The sequence below is a fragment of the Aotus nancymaae genome, unplaced genomic scaffold (assembly GCF_030222135.1).
Source record: "Aotus nancymaae isolate 86718 unplaced genomic scaffold, 86718_ANA_hifiasm-v0.15.2.pri h1tg000030l, whole genome shotgun sequence".
Classification (NCBI taxonomy): Eukaryota; Metazoa; Chordata; class Mammalia; order Primates; family Aotidae; genus Aotus; species Aotus nancymaae.
The window spans coordinates 33,274,934-33,298,893 of NW_026988443.1; the positions used below are offsets into that span (position 1 = coordinate 33,274,934).

A 23,960-nucleotide genomic window follows, 5' to 3' on the forward strand; every position below is an offset into this window, starting at 1 on the left:
TTCTGTACACAGGGAGGGCTGTTTCTCTCTGTTCTCCCCTGCACCCTTCTCAGATGCAAGCTCAAGTCACATGGGAACATGTGCACATACTTCTTCTGGATGGTTTCCTTTAGAGCATGTGTCTATTACTTGAAATGGATGCCTGAACAGAATGTTTTCAGAAGTTAGATTTTTTTTTAAGGGAGGAAACAAACAAATCAAAGCCAACAGAGATCTAAAAAAAATCCAACGTGGTATTCTAGGAAGAAAAACCAAACAGTGTTTGACCGAAAACTTTTTATTGTATTTGATATGTTCTGCTGCTCTAGTGTGTATGAATGAGATGAAATCTTTTTTCTCTTTTTTTGAGACGGAGTCTCGCCCTGTTACCCAGGCTGTAGTGCACGGCCGAATCTCTGCTCACTGCAACCTACGCCTCCCGGCTTCAAGTGATTCTCCTGCCTCAGCCTCCCAAGTAGCTGGGATTACAGTCACCCACCACCATGCCCAGCTTATTTTTGTATTTTTAGTAGAGACGGTGTTTCAGGAATCACTTCTTAAATTTCAAGTTAATATTATACTTGAAGCCCATCCGTCCATCCTAATGACTCTGCCAGCCCCTGGCGGTATTCCTTCCTTTCCAACTTCCACTTGCCCCAAATAGGCAGAAGTTAGCCTTTATTTTTGATGCCATCTCTTCTTTCCCTCCTCCCATCAGTTTTTTAGAAACTCCAGAAATTTGTCCTAGTACACAAGGACCACCCCTGTTTCCAAATGCCTTCTAGAAAGAGGACTGGGAGTGTGAGTCAGGCCACGTGGGCTTCGTTTGCCCTTGCAGGTGTCATGACAATTTCTCAGAGCTTAGCTGGGAAAGGAAGAAGGAAGGGAAGGATAGCGTCGTATTCAACGTGTGAGCTCCTAGAAACTCTTGGGTCACTGTTTCTAAGGGAGGACCACTTTATGTGGTAGATCAGTGGCATGTGAAACGGAGCTTTCCCTTCTTCCATGGGTCGGCATTCCACACTCACCTTCTGAAGGTGCAGTCTCCTTTGGGGGACCCTTGGTGTCCTATTCATCTAACAGAACTCACAGCACCAGTAGAAACACTAAGAACATGGGGCCAGGTGCCTTGGTTCATGCCTGGAATCCCAGCACTTTGGGAGGCAAAGGCGGACAGATCACAAGGTCAGGAGATCGAGACTGTCCTTGCTAACACGGCGAAATCCTGTCTTTACTGAAAATACAAAAAAAAAAAAAAAAAAAAATAGCCAGGCATGGTGATGCACATCTGTAGGCCCAGCTACTCAGGAGGCTGAGGCAGAAGAATTGCTTGAACCCAGGAGGCAGAGGTTACAGTGAGCCAAGATCGCACCACTGCACTCTAGCCTGGGCGACAGAGCGAGACTCCATCTCAAAAAAAACAAAAAACAAAAAATGAAACACTAAGAACATGGATTCATTAAAGGAAAAAGTGTGAAGTTTCAGTTCTTCTGCTTCCTGGTAATCCCTCAGCCCTTTATGGAAATTTCTAGACCTAAACAAGTGAATTAAGAGTAGGGGGAAGAGGAGTCCTCATACAGTTTTATTAGATGGTCCTTTAATTCTCTTATTCAGAGTGATGGGTACCCATTGCCTATACGTTTTCAAAATGACACTGAAAATCTCCACACATTTCTATCAGAACATAGTCTTCTTCTCAGCTGATTTGCAGTTTCCACCTGGATCTGTTAAATGGCAGCTTACCCACGAAATGTCAGGTTCTTCACAATCACCTGTCCTGCCTCCTTTGATTGCCAGTGTGTTTACGTGGACACACGCAGCCACAGTTGTTTTTAACATTTGAGAATGACACCATATTAGCAGTTCACATAAGCTATCAAATATTACATGTCAATTTAGAAAACATCCCTAGGAAGTATTATGGGAACCCCTGTATCACTTGAGACTGTCAGAGCCATATTTACTGTTAACAAATTAAATTAATAATCAACAACTGATCAAAGCATTTTTCCCTGCTACCACCATTCCCTTGACCAATTCTGCAGCGCCGGAGAATTTTACCTTCCACTCTTTCCTCTGAGTGACTCTTGCCTGCTGAACAGGACGTTTGGTTCTAATTGTTAAGCCTCCCTAATCCTGACTGAAGCGGGCCACAGTATCAAGTGTGGAAGAAGATGGGAATATAAACTAGATTTGCTCTCCTCTGTAGGAATAACTCTATTAAGACTTTCTTTTTGGAGACAAATCATCTTATGCAGGTGGGAAAAAAACTCCGTAAGAAAGACAAATGACAGCACGAGATCCAGAAAGACAAGTGCTCAGTCATTTTGTCATAATGCCAGAAGAGACAGTAATGGTGTGTGGACTGTGCGTTCAGACACTTAGGAAATATTGCAGGCAGAGCTGGGGCTTCACGGCCAGAAGGATGTGTGGTGAACTGAGGACGCATCAGAGTCTTCTCTGGTTTTCAGGAACTCGCACCGAATTTCAGAGTTTTGTAAAGGGAAGGTACAGAAAAGCAGTGTGTCAGTAAGACGACTTCTCTTGTCTTCTGAATTTTAGAGGAATGCGTGTGAACGACTGATTACAACATCTGAAGGGACTTCGGTAATTCAGCATCTGGAAAAATGTCAGTGTTTTGTGACATTCTTAGTTGTGATCTCCCTTATGTTGTGTAGACATGGACACTTACATACATACACAGGTATATTATTCTGCAGTTGCTGATTAATTGATGATCCTTCATCCTCTCTGTGATTCATAGGCTCTCTGGGTTGGATAAATCGCTTTTGAGAATTATATCTACTAGTACATTCACGTCACTAGAATTCCATTTAGAAGCTGTCATTGTGTATATTCATTGTATGTATTAGCTTTCTTCATCTCTGTCATCCTCTCCCTCTTCCCCTCTTTGTTCCTTTCCTTTCCCTTTCCTGTATCCTCTCCTCTCCTCCCTCTCCCTCTTTCTTTCTTTTTTCTTTTTCTCTTGCTTTTTCCTTTTTATTCCCTCGCTTCCCTCCCTCCCTCCCTCCCTCCTTCCCTCCTTCCTCCCTTTCTCCCTTCCCTCCCTCCCTCCTTCACTCCTTCCTTCCTTCCTTCTCTCTGTCTCTCTCTTCTTTCAAATCAGGAAAGCTTCGAATCACTTTGAGAAGTTATAAATACTACTTATTAATTTCAGGGCTCTATACTTCATTTCTCAGTATATTTCACTACACCCCCCACCTTTTGTTTCTTTCTTTTTTCTTTCTTCCTTTGTTTTTCCCTTTCAAATCAGTAAAGCTTCAGATTACTGTGGGGAATGCTAGATGCCACTAATTAGTTTCAGAGCTGTCCAGATTGTTTTTCAAGTTGTGTTATAAAATAGGGTCCCATCAGGAAACAGGGGCACATTCTAATTAGGATGCTTTAAGGATGCCATTTATCTAGGTGGGAAGTGGGTGTAGGGGGAACTGCATGGAAAATATAGTACCCCAGGGAAGTAACAGTAGAGGTGTTACCCTCTTTTGGCTAAGAGCAAGGAGAGAAAAGGTTACTGGATCCCACAAGGATGGAACTGGAAGGACAGGATGACATCGGAACGGCCATACTGTGATCTTTAGTCAAGGGAGACAGCCATCTTCATTCAAGACCTCAAGGAAGGCACCAGCATAATAAACTTCCCTGCCTTGGTTTCTTGTCATTGCCTCTTCTTGGCCTAACCCAACCGGTAGCCCAGGGCCAAGAGAGTTCATTGATGAAGTCCATTCAGGTCAGACCCAGGAAGGTTTTGGACAACATATTGAGCACCAACTCTTTTCCAGGGATATTGGCCTTTAGATGGAATTCCATGTAGCAAGTCTTTTTCTACAGCTCCTATCCTAACACAGACAATGAAGTTTGAAAGAAGAAGGATGATATTATAAAAAAAATATGTGTACATACCCCAGAACATGAGTGCAAAGAAAGAAATCTCGCCATCTTATTTGAATCAGGAAACCTAAGACTACAGGGGGATAGCCACGCTGGGCCTATGTGCCTTCTGCCCCTTTCAAGGGAGTGCCAGTGAATGTGATTTATATTGCCTTCAGGTATCGCTGAGACTTCTAAGAATTTTCAGATATCCTAAGAGTGACACATAGCTGCTTCTACAGTTTTTCTTGGTTTTACAGTTACCTATATTCCAGTTAAACCATAAACCACTTGCTCATTTTTTGTCATCTCTGTAGAGCTTTCTAGTATATGTAATAAATGTTGACTGTCATCTGGGAAACTATGCCATGCATAGTTGTATTAAATATCTAAACACTTAAACAGTTTCCAGATTCCACACAAACTAATGTTTGGATCCTTCAGCTTGGTACATGAAGCTTCTGCTCTGGAACCTCACCTTCTTGCCTCCTCCACCCTCCCACCCACTTACATGTGGATCTGCAGTTGAGCCGAACTCATTATGGGCACCTAATGTATGCATCCTGCTCACTCCTCCCCACCATGCCTTGCTCAGGCAGCTCCCTCTGCCTGGATTCCTCTTCCCGGTGATGCTCACTGGTTGATCTGCCTCTGTGCAGTGGTGACAGTCAGATTTTTAACAGATGAACTGGTGGGCACTAGCTGAATTGGAGTGGTTGATGTCTCAGCCAATCAGAAAAGCCATATGTACCTAACACGTCCTGCAGTCTTGGCGTTATCCAGTGGGGTTGAGTCAGGCCAGCTCAGGTTGAATCTTGGTTCTGCCCTTACTGAGTGTAAGCTTTAGTGTCTTGGTCAGCACAGGCTGCTGTAACAAAATACCATAGACTGGGTGGCTTAAACAACAGACTTTATTTCTCACCATTGTGGAGGCTGGGAATCCAAGATTGGGGGACAGCTGGTTTGATTCCTGGTGAGGGCTCTTTTCCTGGCTTGTAAACGGCCACCTTCTTGCTGTGTCCTCATGGTGGAGCAAGAGAGAACCCTTGTCCCTCCTCATCTTTTTTTTTTTTTTTTTCCTGATGGAGTCTCACTCTTTTGTCCAGGCTGGAGTGCAGTGGCATGATCTCTGCTCACTATAATCTCCGCCTTCTAGGTTTAAGCTATTCTCCTGCCTCAGCCTCCCAAGTAGCTGGAATTACAGGCATAAGCCACCACACCTGGCTAATTACTGTATTTTTGGTAGAAATGGGGTTTCACCATGTTGGCCAGGCTGGTCTCAAACTCCTGATGTCAGACTGACACCAATTTAACATGGCAGGTCTTATGTTCTTGTGTCATATCAAACAACTTCTTCAAAATATTTGTTAAAAAAACAAATCTTGCCAGGCCTGTAATCCCAGCACTTTGGGAGGCTGAGGCGGGTGGATCACCTGAGGTCAGGAGTTTGAGACCAGGTTGGCCAGCTTGGCAAAACTGTATCTCTACTAAAAATACAAAAATTAGCCAGGAATGGTGGCATGCACCTGTAATCCCAGCTGCTAGGAAGGCTGAGACACAAGAATCACTTGAACCCAGGAGGCGGAGGTTGCAGTGAGCCAAGATTGCACCACTGCACTGCAGCCTGGGTGACAGAGTAAGACTCTGTTTCAAAAAAAAAAAAAAAAAAAAAATCCAAAAGCCCTGACTAATTAAATTTTAATAGAAAACAAGACAGGGCAAAATACTCTCATTTCACATCTTCTTAAACACATCTATTTTTAAAAGAGATTTGACACATTGTTGAGTTTGTCTTAAAATGGAAAAATAAAATCAAATATAAGAATTTTGTTATGAATCTTTGGGGAAACTCAATTAGGGAATCTTCCCTAATAGGTAAACCTATGTAATTTCTTATTTTTGTCTAGTTATAGGAAAATACTGAGATAACTGTGAGGTGGTTATTTTCCCAACTTGTATACACATTCTGTTCTATAATTAGTTGATAGATTTTTAGGAAAAAAAAATATTCAGCATCTCAAATGTACCTTTAATATTGTTTCTGATTTTCATTGTTTTGCTGTCATAGAGTTATCTACCTCAAAGAGATGTTTTAGGTCTGAAGTATTTTTCATTTGATTTTTTTTCCCCTCGATTTGCTTTTTTCCCCCCCAAGCTATAAATATACAGCCTTTTTTAAAAACAAAACCACTCAGACATTTAAGTCCAACAATTCTGACTTTCCTAATACCTTTCAAGTGTTAGATTAATAACATTTTTGTAAGATGGTGACCAGATGGAGTATGATACTTGAGCTGAGTTTTGCCAGAGTCCAAGATCATCTATTCTAATTTCTGAGGACACACATTTTGTCCTGGTTAGAGAGAGATACAATCATGCCTATCTAATTCTGCGGGGCTCTGGATGTGATGTATGTGTGTGTGGGTGGGAATGTGTGTGCGTGTGCACGTGTGAGCTCCTGTGTGCACGTTCATCAAGTACCCACTGTGACTCCAAGGTCTCATCAGCAGCAACAAAAGGCCTCCTTTGAGATCAATCACATTCATTCGATGTTTGTTTTCTACTCCCTGATACTTGTTGCTTTCTCTTTGTCGCCGTTAATTTTGTTTGTCATATGTCAGACGGGGATGAGTGAGGCACATTCAGATTTGGCTCATTTTCTTTTATTTTTTTCCTCCCTTCCTTAGTCACCACCTTTGCTAATTTCAGGCGGTCAGCACATTTAGCAAGCGTGTAGCTGCTTGCCTGAGCAAGCCATTAATCTATATTAGAAAATGTAGAGGCCCCAGTGCTAACCTTCCTGTAGCTTGTCTCCCCACCCCCAATTCTGTAGGATCTATTATGTCTCCGCTGGTTTAAGGCACCTGCTGTTTCTTTTAGGAGTTTTCTTTTCTTTTCTTGGCTAAATATCTGCACTTACTAATCCTGCCCAGGCACACGGGCTGTGGCTCAAGTTTTCAGGACAGTGTGTCATCACAAGAGAGGACGGAGCCCAGATCCTCCCCCTGCCGGCAAGTGGAGTCAGTTACTGGGAAGCCATTCTAATTCTTTCTCCTAGAGAATTTTGACAAAAATGCGCCTCCATCTTAGGTCGACAATTTTTCATCTTTCTGGAATTCTTATTTCCCCTGCCCCTCTTCTTTTTATCCTCCTGGAAGTCTCTCTTTTTCCCTAAAAAACTGGAAAAAAATGCACGTTTCTATTTTAATTCAAAGGACATTTAAAAAATACTATATGTTAAAAAATATATGTCTGTAATCCTTCTATCCCTACACACCACTGTGTAATAAAACTACCAAGAAGCCTCTTTTGAAAAAAACATTTGAAGTGGAGCCCTAATTTAGAATGTTGGCTTTTCATATATGTATAAAACAAAAGAGGTTGCCATGATGCCTTAGATACAAGCAGCTGTGATCTTTTCCAGCCTATGCAATTTCAAGGTGTATCCTCTGTGGATTACATCGGTGTTTCCTATGGAATCATGCACTTTAGACTTGGGAGAAACCAGGGTGACATCCAGGGTTGACGTTTTCCAATCAGGTCTTTTGGGGAAAAACCTCTGCCTTCAAATAACACCTAATGTCATGTGGCAATATAGAAGACATTACAGACAAGGCTTCTGATTGAAGTTGGGGAGCTGTGGGCAGTGTCCCTACTAGACCTCTCGTTTGCCCTGGCAAAAGTACCCCTGGGCTCTCTCGAGTGCAGTCTGTGCACCAGCTACCTTTGTCCTCTCCAGGTCTTTCCACCTGCCCTGGGAAGCTGGCAACAGTCGGCTCTCTTGACCTTTCTTCTTCTGGTTGGATTTAGCAATTTAATTTTCAGGCTTGTTTCCTGCAGGGTGACGGTTGACCACCTTTTGCTGTTGAAGGTTTCATCCAGGCTGGGCGCGGTGGCTCACGCCTGTAATCCCAGCACTTTGGGAGGCTGAGGCGGGCAGATCACCTGAGATCAGGAGTTCAAAACCAGCCTGGCCAATGTGGTGAAACCTCATCTCTATTAAAAATACAAAAATTAGCCAGGCATGGTGGCACACGCCTGTAATTCCAGCTACTTGGGAGGCTGATGCAGGAGAATTGCTTGAACCCAGGAGATGGAGGTTGCAGTGAGCGGGGATTGTGCCACTGCACTCCAGCCTGGCTGACAGAGCAAAATTCTGTCTCAAAAAAAAAAAAAAAAAAAGGTTCTGTCCATTTGTCTGGCAAGGACAGGAGCTGTTCCTGCTGTTACTAACTCCAGTACATTGTATGAAACCTTGCTGTTTCCTTAAATCCTGCACCAACCTTTGCAAGCAAGTGCCTTTACTAAACACTTCTCACATTACCCATTTTGAGTGTGCTATGTCCCTCTTGCCAGGACCCTGACCAAGAGTTTGAAATCTCAGACCATGACTACCTCCTCTCCCAATGCATGAGATTTCTTCCAAAACACACATTTATGGAGGTAGAGGGAGTCTCTGGAAGGAAGCTTCAGCTGCGCTACAGCTCCGTTTGCTTCCCCTGGGTTTTAATCACTTCCTTCTCTTCCTGTTCTTTTAAGGAAATCTGAAAAGGTGCAAAAGAAGCTTTAGAAGTACAATGTATCTGTCTGAGGCCAAGGGCAGTTGCAAGCAGACCTCTCTGCCAGTGTTTCAATGTCCCTTTTCTTCCTGCTTGGCCGCCTACGAGTCCACGCTCACATCTGGCTCTGTCTGCCCAAATGTAACCTTGAGAATGACTTCCAAGGTATCTACAGGACTCGGAGGTCCTCTCCCCAACCAACTCACTGGCCCTGCTCTTTCTAGACGTTTCCAAGTCCCCTGGGTGACCTTGTGTGTCCGTCCTGGGCTATTGCTCAATCATCCTAGAACTGTCAGGCCAAGTGGTTGCAGCCAGACCATGGCAGGAATATCCATGTTTCCTTTCGACTTTTTCAGCATGGAATCCCTGTGCCTTAATGTGAATAAATACTCCCCAGAATGAAGGCAGAATCCAGTATCTGTTCTTTTAACTAAATCGCTAACTTGACCCCCTGTGATAAACTCTCTGGTATAGAATTGATATAAAATTTGGGACACTGGATAGAACCAGGAAGCAAGAGAAAGAGGGCACCCTTTTCTTTTCTAGCATTTGAGTTCCCAAAGAAGTAAAACTCTGTGAACGTTCTCTTCATTTTTTCCTGATACATCGAGGACTCCAGATGTAAGCTCATTGATAGTCTTGGTGTGTTCTTCAGTATTTGTGCTTTTAATAGATATTGCAAGTGTGTTTAATGTGAAAATAGAAACGAAGGGCTTTTAAAAGAGCTTACTCAAAATCCTGCCAATTACTGAAATCTACCAGACAAGAAGGAGCCACTTTTTTTTTTTTTTTTGATACAAAGAGGGGAAACGTTTCCACAAAAGCCTGGCCCTTTGTCTTTAAAAATTTTCATCTCTTGGGTACTGAGTTGTAATGGTAAATACAGATGTAGCTGTGTCACATTAAAAGCATGACCAAATTGTAGTACAATGTTCAGGACACTTTTATGCCACTTTGAAATGTAGAGTTTCATCTAAAAATGAGCAGTTGCTGTGAAGAAACTGGGCTTGGCTCTGATTTTGTGGCTCAATTTTTTTTTTTTTTTTTTTTTTTTTGGTTTCTTGAGAAGATAATCTTTAAGTCAAAAGTCATGCAATGCCAAATACTCATCTGTGTAATCTATTTCAGCTTCCAAAATTTTTCCTCACCTGGTTACAAACATCTGAAGGCAAGAAATAGCCAAGATTCCATGCAAGTCTCAGAGTAAGTTATTATTAGACAGAAACAAACAAGTAAATACCTTGGGCCTGAGCTGTTGCCCAAACCAGTCCTGACTTGGCTTGGGGTCTGACCAACTGTTTTTGATCACACAATCTGAAGTACATTTGTGGAAATCAAAGGTCAAACCTTCCGTAACTCTCTATAGGCCCTGGTGGAGCCAAGGAATGAAAAATTGCTTAAACATTTTCCTGTTGCCAGTTTTTCTTAAATATTAGTTCTGTTCTTCCTCTTTTTTTTTTCCCCCTTCAACCCTGATTCTGATTCACAAAGAATAGGGAAGCTTAGCCAACTGCAATTTCAAAGTATTGCTTCTTAAGCCCAGGCCAAGTGTGTAGACTTGATAGAATTCTGATTAATGCATCTTATTACATTAATTTTAGAAGGAACCCGAAGGCATTGCTCCTATTCCTAGTGCAGGCCAGCCTGCCAGAAGCATTTGTCTACTTAAAGAGCTAATATCTTCAGCTACCAACAACCATAAAACTGAAAAATCTATCGGAAGAGCTGGCTTCTCTAGATGTGCATAAGGCACGCTACAAAATAGACGTAGAGCTTGGCTGAACTCTGCTTCAGATTTGCCAATCAAAATTCACGAACCCACGCCAAGTTGGCCACAAAAGCTCTTGCTTTGAGCCAGCACTAATTATGTCAACAAGTAGTTCAAGTTTAGCCCATGTTAAGTCCTGCACTCCTGGGTATCGGGGATGAGTCTTTGTGTGTAGGCAAACGGGCCCTGTCTTCTCTTGGCTTCCTGCTATAATTCCCAGGACCTCTTTGGGTCCCAGCCCTTTCTCTTCCCCTGGGTTGCGCCTCCTCACCCTCTGTCTTGGACAGAAGGAGTTTGAAGGTAGTCCAATCACCCCAGGGAAAAGTTTTCTGATGAGGTCAAACCTTTGTATTGCCATAGGCCATTTTCTTTAGAAATGAGAAACCATCTCATTGGGCTTTCCAGGAAGTAGACTCTGAGTGCAAGTTTCTTGTGGAGACCATTTCTTAGGGTGTGCCTTGGAATGAACACCTGTGGAAGGGAGGGGAATGAAGATGGAGTGGGCAGAAGGAGAAACCAAGCTGAGATGCAGTCTAGCAAGGGTCTCAGTCAACCTCATGGAGTTAAAAGGCCCATCAGAGCTATTCCCTATTGGGCTAATGTGGCCAGGCTTTTATAAACCTGCCTTGACTTGTGATTGGTTGGGCTGCCCCAGGAAGGATGTGCCCTTGCAGATGGTAGCTCTCTATATTCAGGTACTCCCTGGAAGGGTTGATGACTGAAGGCTACAGTTTACTTCGGAAGGAATACCTGGGCTGCACATCAGAGCCAGTCTATGTTCCAGCAGGGACACGTTCCAGCTCCTGCCCCAGCCTGGCCTCACCATCACCCTCTCCGGCACATACAGCCTTTCTCTGAGGATTAGGGTTGGTTGAGCTGTTCCTACAGCCTTTGTCGATCCAGGCCTTGAAGTACAATAGAATGCCCTAGGACAAGGCGGGCCCAGTTTTGAGGCTGGGCACAGTGGCTCATGCCTGTAATCCTAGCACTTTGGGAGGCCAAGGCAAGAGGATCTCTTGTAGCCTGGAGTTTGAGATCAGTCTGGTCAGCAAAGTGAGACCCAATCTCTACAGAAAGTTTAAAAATTAGCTAGGCATGGTGGTACATGCCTGTAGTCCTAGCTACTCAGGAGACTGAGGCAGGAGGATTGCTTGAGTCTGGTAGGTCGAGGCTGCAGGGAACTAAGATGCCACAGCACTCTAGCCTGGCAGTTTTGAGTGCTGCCTCCACCATGTAACTAGCTTGCCAGTCAAGTCATTAACTATTCGGGGCCTTCGTTTCGTCTTTCCTGAAATGGAGCCAATATACATAATTCCAAAGGTTGCTTTTAAGTGTAAGTGAGAATATTGGCAGAAACTCATTAACGCTGAGAGAGGGGTATAAAGTGGAGGTTAAGTGTGTGGCTTAAGAGCAGAGTCGGGAAACCTGGACTTGCATCCTGATTTCTGAGTTGAATGTTCCAGGGTAAGTCACTTAATCTTGCTAATCCTCATTGTGCTTAGCTCTAGAATAGAGGGTTGTTGAGAAAATTAAATGGAAATTGTAAGGTTTGTTCTTGGGTTCTTGCCACGTTTAAAATGAAGAAACTGAGGCCAGCACAAAAATAATCCAATGCGAAGGAATTTATTCAGGCTCCCGGGTGAGGTTCTGCGGTCCGGACAGGAGGGGACAGAGAAGTCGCACGGACTCCTCTCAGACGTGGGGTTTTATAGGGAGTGGAGGCGTTTGATTGGTTGTGCCCAAGGTGAGTGGGACAAAATGGAGGGGAGTGGGACCCGGATGGAACAAAATGGCAGGGAGTGGGGCCCAGATAGGACAAAATAGTAGGCAGGGAGTGGGGCCCAGATAGGACAAAATAGTATCAGGTAAGTCCTGGCGGGGCTTTTTTCCCAGGCTCCCCGGGGCGGGGGGGAGGGGAGGGTGTGTCCGAGCTCCGGGAGAGAGAAGGGTGTGTGTCCGAGCTCCTGGAGAGGGAAGGGGGTGTGTCCGAGCTCCTGGAGAGGGAAGGGGGTGTGTCCAAGCTCCCGGAGAGAGAAGGGGTGTGTCCGAGCTCCCGGACAGGGAAGGGGGTGTGTCCGAGCCCCCAGCGAGGCAACCGGCCTTACAGAAATGATAATGGTGATGCACTGAGCACAGGAGTAGGCCGGTAGTACTCAGGTGTCCATTCCACAGCAAAGTGTTCACTCTTCTTCTGCATTCTTTCCCAGTCAGTTGGCCACAACTGTTCAGTTCCCTTCTGGATGTTCTCAGCCCCGTCAGGTTCCCAAGTGAAATGAGCCCACCTCAGCAGGCCAGTTGATTGACCACTTCAGTCAGCCATCACTTAATTCTGTCACTCAGTGTCTTCAGTGACTCCCAGTGAGGTAGGAGGTGGGACTTGACTCTGGAGGCAAGACTCAACTCCAAAGACAGGGCTTGTACACTGGACCAAATTGGAGACTAGCGGAAATGGGGTTAGGGTGGGTGCACCTTTCCATAAGACATGTCCACCAGTGTGCCATGTCAGTTTACCATTTCCATGGCAACACCTACAAGTTACTGCCCCTTTCCTTGGCAGCAACCCAACAACCTGGAAGTTACCACCCTTTTCCTAGAAATTTCTGCATAATCCACCACTTAATTTGAATATAATTTAAATAGGTATAAATATGACTGCAGAACTGCCTTGGAACTGCTACTCTGGGTGCTTTGCCTATGAGGTAACCCTGCTTTGCAAGGAGCAGCATTTCTGCTGTTGTTATACGCTGTCACTTCAATAAAAGTTGCTAACAACACCAGTTTGCCCTTGAATTTTCCTGGACAGAGCCAAGAACCCTCTTGGGCTAAGCCCCAATTCTGGGGCTCACCTGCCCTGCATCAGCAGCATGGTGGCACAGGCTCCCAGCATTTTCATCCACAAACAAAGCTTGGCAATATCTCTGATGATGGTTCTGAGCTTAAGTGTTTGCATCAGTGAGACTTGCACTCAGCCTTCTTTTGAGTGAGACTTGAACTCGATTCTGAGTCTGCTCCTTCCTAGATGGACTCATTATTTACTTATTTATTTATTCATTAATTTATGATCTTAGCTTGCTATAAACACCTGTAAAACGGGGATGGTAATGTGGCAATATGGAGGAAAATAAAATAACTCAGGTATTGTTCTTACCATTTGCTTCTGTATTGTCATCGTTAGCATTCCTTGGATAACCATGAGCACCTGTAATAGGCCTGGCACTCTAGTAGGCTCTCAGGATGCACACTGACCCAGTTTCTGCTTGCTGAAGACATAAGAGAAACCCCCAGTCACTGACATCTAGATGCTGTAATAGGGCAAGAAGAATCATGGAAACTCCTTAGTGTTGATGCCAGAGAGACAAATTTGCAGTACCAGAATGTTCTTTCCATAGTTTTGCTGCTGAAGACTTTGCATGCCCTAGAACAGTGGAAGTGGCGCCATGAATATGCCAGAAACAATGGTGGAGTCAACTAAGATCTGGGAGTATTATTTGGGGACATCTCTGTGTTCCTAAGTCATTCTCCCATCCTTAAATAAAAATCTTCCTTACTGATGATCTAAGAACTTCTATTCAGCCCCATTCCCATCAGAAGTGTTGGCCATTGCCTGCTAAGAAAATTTAGGCGGTTTTTCTTGGGATCAGTGGACAGACTTAGGATTAGTGTGTCCCCCTCCTTGAGATGTAATGACAACCTTGGTGAAAGTAAGACTATAGGGCCTCTCTTCAGGCAAGTGCCTTGCGTTTTAATACCAACCATGCCACGTGTATGTGTTTCCGGGTCTGGCCATAACAAATTACCACGAACTGGGTGGACTGGGTGGCTTAAAACAACCGTCATTGATTCTCTCATTGTTCTGGAGGCCAGAAGTCCAAAATCAAGGCATTGGTGGGGTTGGTTCCTTCTGGAAGCTACGAGGGAGAAAGCATGCCATGTCTGTCTCCTGGTTTCTGGTGACTGCTGGCAATTCTTAGTGTCCCTTGGCTTGGAAACATCACATTACAGCCTCTGTTTCCATCCTCACATCACCTTCTCTTCTGGCTGTGTGTCCTTTGCATCTCTTTCTCTCTCTCTCTCTTTTTTTTTTTTTTTTTTTGAAATAGAATCTCACTCTGTCACCCAGGCTGGAGTGCAGTGGCGTGATCTCAGGTCACTGCAACCTCCACCTCCCAGGTTCAAGTGATTCTCCTGCCTCAGCCTCCTCAGTAGCTGGGATTACAGGCAAGCACCACCAAGCCCTGGTAATTATTGTATTTTTTAGTAGAGATAGGGTTTCAACATGTTGGTCAGGCTGGTCTGGAACTCCTGACCTCGTGATCCGCCCACCTTGGCCTCCCAAAGTGCTGGGATTATAGGCATGATCCACCACGCCTGGACCTTTCCATCTCTTATGAGGACACCAGTCATTGGACTTAGGCCCCACCTCATGGACATGATCTCATCTCAGTCCTTATCTTAATTACATCTGCAAAGACCCTGTTTCCAGAGAGAGTCCATGTTCATCTGGGTGAACATGTTTTTGGGGTGACATTTTTTAACCCACTGCACTGCATCAAATATGTGAGTGTGCTTTCTCTTGGCCTTTCTCCTATTTGCCTTCTCTGTGTTGGGAACTGCAGTTTCACACCCATCCACTTATCCCCCCATGCTGAGCATTGTCTCTTACCTGATAAGCAGAAGGATGACAGAAGTGAGGAAACTGAGGCACAGGCTTGCCCCAGGCTACACAGCTAGTAATGACAGAGGGTGGGTCAGAAGCCAACCCCCTGCCTGCCCCCCCCACCCCAGCAACAGCTGTATCTGGCCTCTGGTTTATCCTTCGTCCCCGCCAACACACCATATAGCTTCTCATTTTGAAAACCCAGTGGCTAATAAATTAGATGGGTTTCAGGATTGCAAAATACTGTGGTCCTGGCCTTTGCCTGTTGTGTAATCTTCACAGTGACCAGAGTGTTTGCAGTTCCCAGGAAGTTCACCCATTCCCAGCAGTGTCCCAGGGTCAAGCTCAGGTGACCTGTGGTGTTTTTATACCCATATATGTGTCTATGTTTATAACTTTTACAGTGATTGTCAGGAAGCATCGAGGCATGTGGTCGTTCACAGATGACAAAGACAGAGGCTCAGGGGACTCAGTTACTTGCTGAGCTTTAAGCTCAAGTCTATTTCTAAGGCTGGACTGAGTCTTTGAGAAAATGCAAAGTAACATAGTACAATGTCAGACACAAAATAGACACTCGGCAGATACCATCATAGATTCAGGCTTCTGAGTCCAAAGCAATCAGTTCCCATCTCCGACTGGAATTTCAAATATTAAACTTTTTTGTAGTTTTTATTTTTTTTTATTTTATTTTTATTATACTTTAAGTTCTGGGATACATGTGCAGATCATGCAGGATTGTTACATAGGTATACACATGCCATGGTGGTTTGCTGCCTTCATCCCCCCGTCATCTACATTAGGTATTTCTCCTAATGCTATCCCTCCCCTATCCCCCCACCCCCTGCTATCCCTCCCCTAGGCCCCCACCCCCTATCAGGCCCTGGTGTGTGATGTTCCCCTCCCTGTGTCCATGTGTTCTCATCGTTCAACACCCACTTATGAGTGGGAATATGCAGCGTTTTTTTTAAGAGTCAGAATCTCACTGTATTGCTCAGGCTAGAGGGCCATGGCATTTTAGCTCACAGCAGTCTCTACCTACCAGGCTCAAGCAATCCTCCTGCCTCAATCTCCTAAGTAGCTAGGACTATAGGCATGCACCGCCATGCTCAGCTATTTTTAAAATTTCTTATAAAGAGAGGGTCTCACTGTGTTGGCCAGACTGACCTCAAACTCCTGGCTTCAGGTGACCCTATTCCCTTGGCCTCCCAAAGTGCGGGGATTATAGGTGTGAGCCACCATGCCGAGTCTAAAATAAACTCTTTAGTGTCAAAAAATCTACTTGAGGCCAGGTATGGTGGCTTACGCCTGTAATCCCAGCGCTTTGGGAGGCCGAAGTAGGTGGGTCACCTGAGGTCAGGAGTTCAAGACCTAAACATGACTAATATGGTGAAACTCTGTCTCTACTAAAAATCCAAAAACTAGCCAGGTGTGGTGGCACACGCCTGCAATCCCAGCTACTCAGGAGGCTGAGGGAGGAGGATGGCTTGAACCCAGGAGGTGGAGGCTGTAGTGAGCTGAAATTGCACCACTGTACTCTAGCCTGGGTGACAGGGCGAGACTCTATCTAAAGAAAAAAAATCTACTTGAACCAACTAAAATTCCTGTTCCCACCTAGAATCCTAAGTATTTTATAAATAAAGTCTTCAGAGCCTAAGAGTTCACTGGAACCAGCGGCACCATGTTTCCCATGAGCGGAATATTATTTTGAATCCCTCCATCACCTTTTCTTGATGAGAGTTACATTGCAGGGTGAACGCTTTTTATGCAAGATCATCGTTGTAGCAAAAAAAGACACTTAGCATATTTAGGTTGGAATGCAGGGGAGCTAAAGGTGGGGGAGAGTCTTAAGGAAGCCTGTTTTCTCTTCAAGAATGCAATCAAACCGAAAGGTAATTCTTAAAGAACAGGCATTTGTAAATTCGGGAGGAAGAACTAAAAATTCCCAACAAGAAACATCATAAAGGGGCTTGATTAAGCAAAAAAAAAACTAAAAAAAAAAAAAGGGGGAATCAGAAACAGAGAAAAGAGGGCTTTCATGTTGTTTGTAAATTTGTGAATAAATCTGTTAAAGAAATACTGGATTCATATTCAACTTGGAAAACAGGGAAAGGCCTTTTATTGCATGCTTAGAAGTTTGAATACACTTTCGGTAGCTCTTCGTTATCTCAAATTAAATCTTAAATTGAGCTTGTGGTTCTGTGAATTAATACTCCGGCCTTTCAGCCCCGCCGCTGAGGTCACTCAAATCTAATGGTGGAAATGGTCACAGGGTCGGGCCTTGGTTGGTGCTGTATAGAAATGCCTTAATGATGCCGGCAGATGTGTGCATTCTGCAGCTGGGGCAGCCTGCTAGTGGGGGGCTGCAGGAGGGGAGGAGTTGATGATCGCATTATTGTATCAGCCGCCTGTGTGAATGAGGAAGTACGGATTCCCACCCCGTCCCACCATTCCTGGTTCAATAAGAGGCAGGTGTCTCCTAAAGCAAGAAAATGTAAGGGAAGTCGTCATTGCTTATCATTGCCTGAATGTTCACCATGGTGACCCACGTCTCACGGTGCTGTAAAAGGAGAGAGGTCACCTGTCTGTGTCATCACATATAGCATTCTAAGGATGTTCCATTCATTCAACAAATGTTTAATAAAGCCTTCATCTGAAGTTCAACGGACATTGTTTGATAAAACAGACCCAGCCCCTGGTATCAGGGAGTTTATATCAATCTATGCACATATCTGTGCAAATGTGTGCATTTAAGGCCTCTTGAGCCTGAGCTGATATGCATGTCTTAACTTTGCTATTTCCCTGAAGGGATGGAAGGATTGGCTACTGTGAGCTTCCTACACTTTTTTTTTTTTTTCCCCTAAAGAAAGGATCTTGCTCTGTCATCTAGCTAGAGTATAATGGTGCAGTCATAGCCCACGACAACCTCCAATGCCTGGGTTTAAGTCATCCTCCCACTGCAGAGTCCCCAGTAGCTAGGACTATGAGAGCGAGTCACCATACTGCGCTAATTTTTGTTTTTTTGTAGAGATCAGGTCTTGCTGTGTGGCCCAGGCTGGTCTCAAACTTCTGGCCTCAAAGCAATCTCCTGCCTTGATACTTGTTCACTGTAGCTTTCTAGCCTCTGAATCTAACTTGTTTTTCTGTTACTTTATTTTATTGTACTTTTTATTTATTGAAACCTTAAATAAGTTTTAAAAAATCCATTTGATTGTAAACAATCTTTAGAAATATGTAAAGGTTAAAAATAACTCTCAGTTTAATTTTTATAAACATTTCTACACATAGACACATTCAGATGCTTCATTTTGCCTATAGAAAGGTTCCCTAACAATAAAATGACCCAATGATGATGAAATTTTTATTGACTCAAATGTGTAATTGGTTGATTTTCTGGATTCAGTCTGAGCTCCTGCCAAAGGTTAGGTCACTGACTCTAGAACTCTGTTTTCCTCATTCATTCATTCATTCCTTAATCAATACATATTGTGCACTTGCTACATATCAGATACTTTCCTAGGTCCTGGGATGAAAAACAAGCAAAGTACCTCAGGGCCTGTATTAGTCTGTTTTCTCGCTTGATAAAGACATACCCGAGGCTGGGAAGAAAAAGAGGTTTAATTGGACTTACAGTTCCACATGGCTGGGGAGGCCTTGGAATCATGGCGGGAGGCAAAAGGCACTTCTTACATGGTGGCGGCAAGAGAAAATGAGGAAGAAACAAAAGCAGAAACCCCTGATAAACCCATCAGATCTCGTGAGACTTGTTCAGTATCACGAGAATACCATAGGAAAGACCAGACCCCATGATTCAGTTACCTCTCCCTGGGTCCCTCCCACAACATGTAGGAATTCTGGGAGATACAATTCAAGTTGAGATTTGGATGGAGACACACCCAAACTATATCAGGGTCATAGGCACTTCGTGTGAAAACAAAACAGAGAAGAAGCAACACACATTTTGGGAGCAATTTTTGAGTTACTTTTGTTTTGATTGGTTGTTGTTTTCACTTCTGGTAGTGGCAGCAGTAGAAAATGGTGGCATTATAGTCATAAACCACATGCTCTGTGCATTCTCTCTCACCATCCCCTAAACCCTACAAGGTTAGGGGGAAAATGATAATACTCCTGAACGACTCCACTTTATAGATAGGATGCTGGCACTCGGGGAGGTCAAGTGAGTTTCATAAGGCAATAAAGCAACCAAAAGGCAGGGCTGACTCCTGCCCAGATCTGTTCCATGGCAGCCTCTTCTTACCGCACTGTCCTGACTTCCTTTAGCAAGATCTAAGAAAGGCGCAATCTGCTTTCCTTTCGATGGCATGTGGCAGCAAGATGGCAGCATGAATTTCCAAGAAATTGGGAGATGAATTTCCAAATTGGTCACTGATGGCATCTTCAAAGCTGAGCGGAATCAGTTTCTTCCTCAGGAGCTGGCTAAAGATGCGACTCTGGAGCTGAGATCCAAGTTAAACCCATTAGGACAGAAACCATCATCTTAGCCACCAAAACGCAGAATGTTCTTGATGAGAACAGCCGGGGATTCTGGAATTGGCTGCTGGAGTTCAGAAGAGGTTTGGCTTCCTAGAGGGCAGTGTAGAGCTTCATGCTGAAAAGGTGGCCCCAGAGGTCTGTGTGCCATTGCCCAGGCAGAGCCTGCATTACAAACTCCAAGGAGGGCTTGCTGTATGGAGGGCCTGCAGTGGTGGGTTGTGGTTCATCATGAATAGGGGGCCCAAGGCTGCCAACTGTGGTGTCTGGGAGACTCTGAGAATAGAGGACCAAATCCACAAAGTTTGTAGATGGCCTGATGATGCCCAGCGGGGGACCCTATTAACTAATACATCGATGCTGCTGTGAGCCATGTGCTGCTCAGACAGGGTGTGCTGGGCATCAAGGTGAAGGCCATGCTGCCCTGGGACCCAACCGGTAAGACTGGCCCTAAGAAGCCTCTGCCTGGCCACGTGAGCATCATGGAACCCAAAGATGAGATATTGCTCACCATCCCCATCTCAGAATCGAAGGGTGGGAAGTCAGAGCCCCCTGCCATCTGCCAGCCAGTCCCCACAGCATAACCGGCTCTCCTTGGCAGCTGTACCTAGAGTCTAGATATTATTCTGCAAAGATCTTTAATAAAATATTGTACAAAGACAACCTGGCATACCTGTATCCTAGCACTTTGGGAGTCATAGTGGGCGGATCACTTGGGGCCAGGAGTTCAAGACCAGCCTGGCTAACATGGTGAAACCCCGTCTCCACTAAAAATAGAAAAATTAGCCAGGCATGGTGGTGGACCCTGTAATCCCAGCTACTTGGGAGGCTGAGGCATAAGAATCACTTGAACCTGGGAGGCGGAGGTTGCTGTGAGCCAAGATCATGCCATTGCACTCCAGCCTGGGAGACAAGAGTGAAACTGTCTCGAGAAAAAAAAAAAAGAACAACAGAAATGTATTTTTTCATAGTTCTGGAGTCCAGACATCCAGAATCGAGGCGGGGCTACATGTGTTTCGGAGACTGTAGCTAGAGTGTGTTCCTTGCTTCTTGTGTTTCTGGTGGCTGCTGGCAATTGTGGGCTTGTGACTATATTACTCCAATCCCTGCCTCTGTGGCCACATGGCCTTCCCCTCCTGTGTTCACCACTCCTGTCTGCCTCAAATCTCCCTCTGCCTTTCTCCTATGAAGACACTCATCTTTGGATTTAAGGTCTTCCTGGCTGATGTCATCTCGAGATCCTTAGCTTAATTACTTCTCAAAGATCTGATTCCCAATAAGCTTGCCTTCACAAGTTGCAGGGATTTGGCTATGGAGCTGCCTTTTTGGAGGCCACCATTCAACCCACGATAAGAGCACAGTGGCGAGATGTGAGGGGCGGTATGAGGTCAGATTCACAGCTGCCCATCTTATCAGCTGTGTGACAATTCTGCATTTCGTTAGCTGTCCTCTGCCTCGGTCTCCCTTTCTCTGTAACTAGAAGTGGTATTCATCGATCGTGCAGTATAGGCTGGACCATGGAGCTATTAGATTTTTTGAATGTTTCTTCCTTCGCTCTTTAGGACTAATCAGCTGGGTTTAGATGATTTCCTCCCCATATTGCTTTCCTGCCCCTCCCCGCCACCACGTTATAGATGGTGTAAGGGAACTGAAGAGCTTTGATCCTTGGTCTCTCTGATCACAAAACTACTCTCTCCAGAACTCCAGGCTGCCTTTCCGTGGGGTTTACAGCAGATTTAGCTGTGCCCCCAACTGTAAAGTACATAGACATCAAGTGAAAGGGTAAATGAATGAAAACCTAAATGGCTGATCCTCTAAGACAGTGAGAGCAGATGTTAACTGCACACTGGCCAAGTGCTGGGCTCAGTGCTAAGAGCTTCATGCAGATGACATCAAAGCACCACGATCCTGCCCATTTTACAGATGAGAAAAGTAAGGCTCAATGACATGAATTCACAGAGGATGTAGAGCTGGGGTCTGTGAGGCTCCAGAATGAGGTGTGTAATCTCTAGGACCCTCTTCTGTTCTCCATGTTTCTCTTTAGCACATTTCCGGCTCCATTTTCCAGGAAGGAGACCCCAGGGCTGAAAGGAACTGGAAGAGTGAAGTCTAAGAGACACAGAGGCTGGGCGTGGTGGCTCATGCCTGAAATGCCAGCACTTTGAGAGGTCAAAGTGAGTGGGCCGCCTGAGGTCAGGAGTTTGAGACCACCCTGGCCAATATGGTGAAACCCTGTCTCCACTAAATATATATAAAAAAAAAAAATTAGTCGGGCATGGTGGCGCACATCTGTAGTCCCAGCTACTGGGGAGGCTGAGGCAGGAAGATCACTTGAACCTGGGAGGTGGAGGTTGCAGTGAACCGAGATGATGCCACTGCACTCCAGCCTGGGTGACAGAGCAAGTCTCCATCTCAGAAAAAACAAAAACAAAAACACATGGATCCCCCAGCCAGTGTTGTTATTTTAGGATGGGAAGCAGGCACAGCACCTCCTTATTAGGAGTCAGATTAAGGGGGTGAGGCTGGCTGGCATGATTAGGGGACAGAGTTGCTGTGGAAATTGTCAGGTTATGAAGAGAAATCAGCTGCTGAGTGTCAAGAGGTGTGAATTGCTGCAGGCATTGGCATCTGGGAGCCCCAGTGTCTCTATTAGCTCCTCAGGCCGTGAGGCCTTAATGACACCCCTGCCAACAGTCCAGGAAGTGGCAAGTGACAGTAGGAAAGAGGGAGGCCAGCTAATCTAATACGAACTCCCCACTGGGGGCTGGGCGCTGGGGACTCCAAGGTCTGGCTTCTGCCCCCATCACAGTGGCAAAGACAATGGCAGTGAAAGCTCAGCCTCCAGAGAGAAGAGCCTTTGATGAACCCGGGTGTTCATCTGGGGGCCAGGCGAAAACGGGGGGATGCAGAATAGGAGGTCGCGCTAGAGGTCTGGAGGTGAGTGAGAAGAAGGGATACGGTTAGGGCCAACATTTAGGCAACACTGCCATGTACAGGATTCTATCCCCATCATCGTCATCATTGTTCCTGTTTTCTGCCATCTCTCTATGAGGTGTCTGCCATCTGATGTCCAGCGCTGCACTGGGCATCTTAAATTATCATTAGTATATAATTATATATAATAATTTAATTTATAACGATATATCATATTAGGTCCTACTGTATACCAAATTCTATCAGACACATGTCGTAATAATAAACATGATATAGTCTCTCATTATGTAGAAAATTTCACATGCTGCCCTTTATAAATTATGATACTATATTGTGTGGCAATTATGTGCAGGGAACTTTTCATTAATTGTAGTTACCAATATTGTCTCTAGCCCTCCAACCCTATAAAGTGGGCACAATTATTATTTCTCTTTTGCAATTACCATTTAGCCTCAGCTGGATTGGAAAGCATGTAACAGGGGCTCTCAAGCCACTGTCCTTTGAGCAGTATTTTTTGCATTCTGTTTGCATTCTTATATTTAATCCTCAAATGTAGATGGAGTTTTCCCCCTTTCACAGATAGGTAATCAAAACTCATAGAGGTTAGAGGGACTTGCCAAAGCAACAGAACTGTGAATGGCAAAGCCAGAATTTAAACCCTTGGCCTTCTTCTTCTTGCCATTCCACCCCATCATAAACTCTAAACATCATAAGTAGAACCATCGTAAGTCAGGATCCATCTGGAGGAAGGATGGATGGATGGATGGATGGATGGATGGATGGATGGATGGATGAAAAACAGAGACAGACAGGTAGATAGATAGACAGACAGACAGACAGACAGACAGACAAACAGACAGATAGATAGATAGATGAGATTTTAGGAACTGGTGAATTGGTTCATCCAAGTATGGAAGCCAAGAAGTCCCAAGATCTGTAGCTAGCAATCTAGAGACCCAGAAGGGCCAGTGGTGGAAACTTCATCCAAAGGCAGAAGACGAGTGTCCCAGCTTTCAGACAGTCAGGCAAAAAGAGAAAATTCTTTCTTATTCAGAGTTTTGTTTTATTCGGGGCTTTAACAAATTAAATGAGATCCAACCTTACAGGGCAGGGCAATCAGTTTCACTCTACTGATTCAAAGGTTAATTTCATGCAGAAGCACCCTCACAGACACACACTGAGAAATAATGGTTCGTCAGATATCTGGGCACCCTGTGGCCCAGTCAAGTTGACACCTACAATTGTTTTTGTCTTGTTTTGATTTTTGGTGTTGTCATCCAGTGTCTAAGACACATGCAGTTAATTATCACACCACTCCCTTATCCTGTACCAGATTCTGTGCCAAGGATTTTAGAAAATCATGTCTAATTCAGTCCCCACCAGCAGGTCTGTTAGTTATTATCCTCCCCAACCTAAGGAAACTGATTCTCAGAGGTTCAGTATATCCCAAGATCCTACAGGAAGTGAAGATTGTAGCCAAAATTGGAACTCCCAATTCCAAAGCTCCTCCCTCTTGCTAGCATTTTTCTTTGAACAGTTTTATTAATGAGAAAAGCTGTTGAGCGCCAGAGTAACCCTGCCCCTTCCAAATAGCATCTGACATATATATTCAGCAGAGGAAAAATGACATGAGGTCTGGGGCTTGCTTTCATATACTTCAGGGCCAGGCACAGTGGCTCACACCTGT

At 44.7% G+C, this 23,960-nt stretch overlaps 1 protein-coding gene and 1 pseudogene across 1 annotated transcript in view; both read left to right on the forward strand.

Annotated features, from left to right (window-relative positions):
- Positions 1 to 23,960, forward strand: part of WWOX (WW domain containing oxidoreductase) — a 1,123,669-nt gene that overhangs the window by 714,376 nt on the left and 385,333 nt on the right. The gene's annotated exons all lie outside the window — the stretch shown is intronic.
- On the forward strand, positions 15,884 to 19,932 carry LOC135277211 (small ribosomal subunit protein uS3-like; annotated as a pseudogene).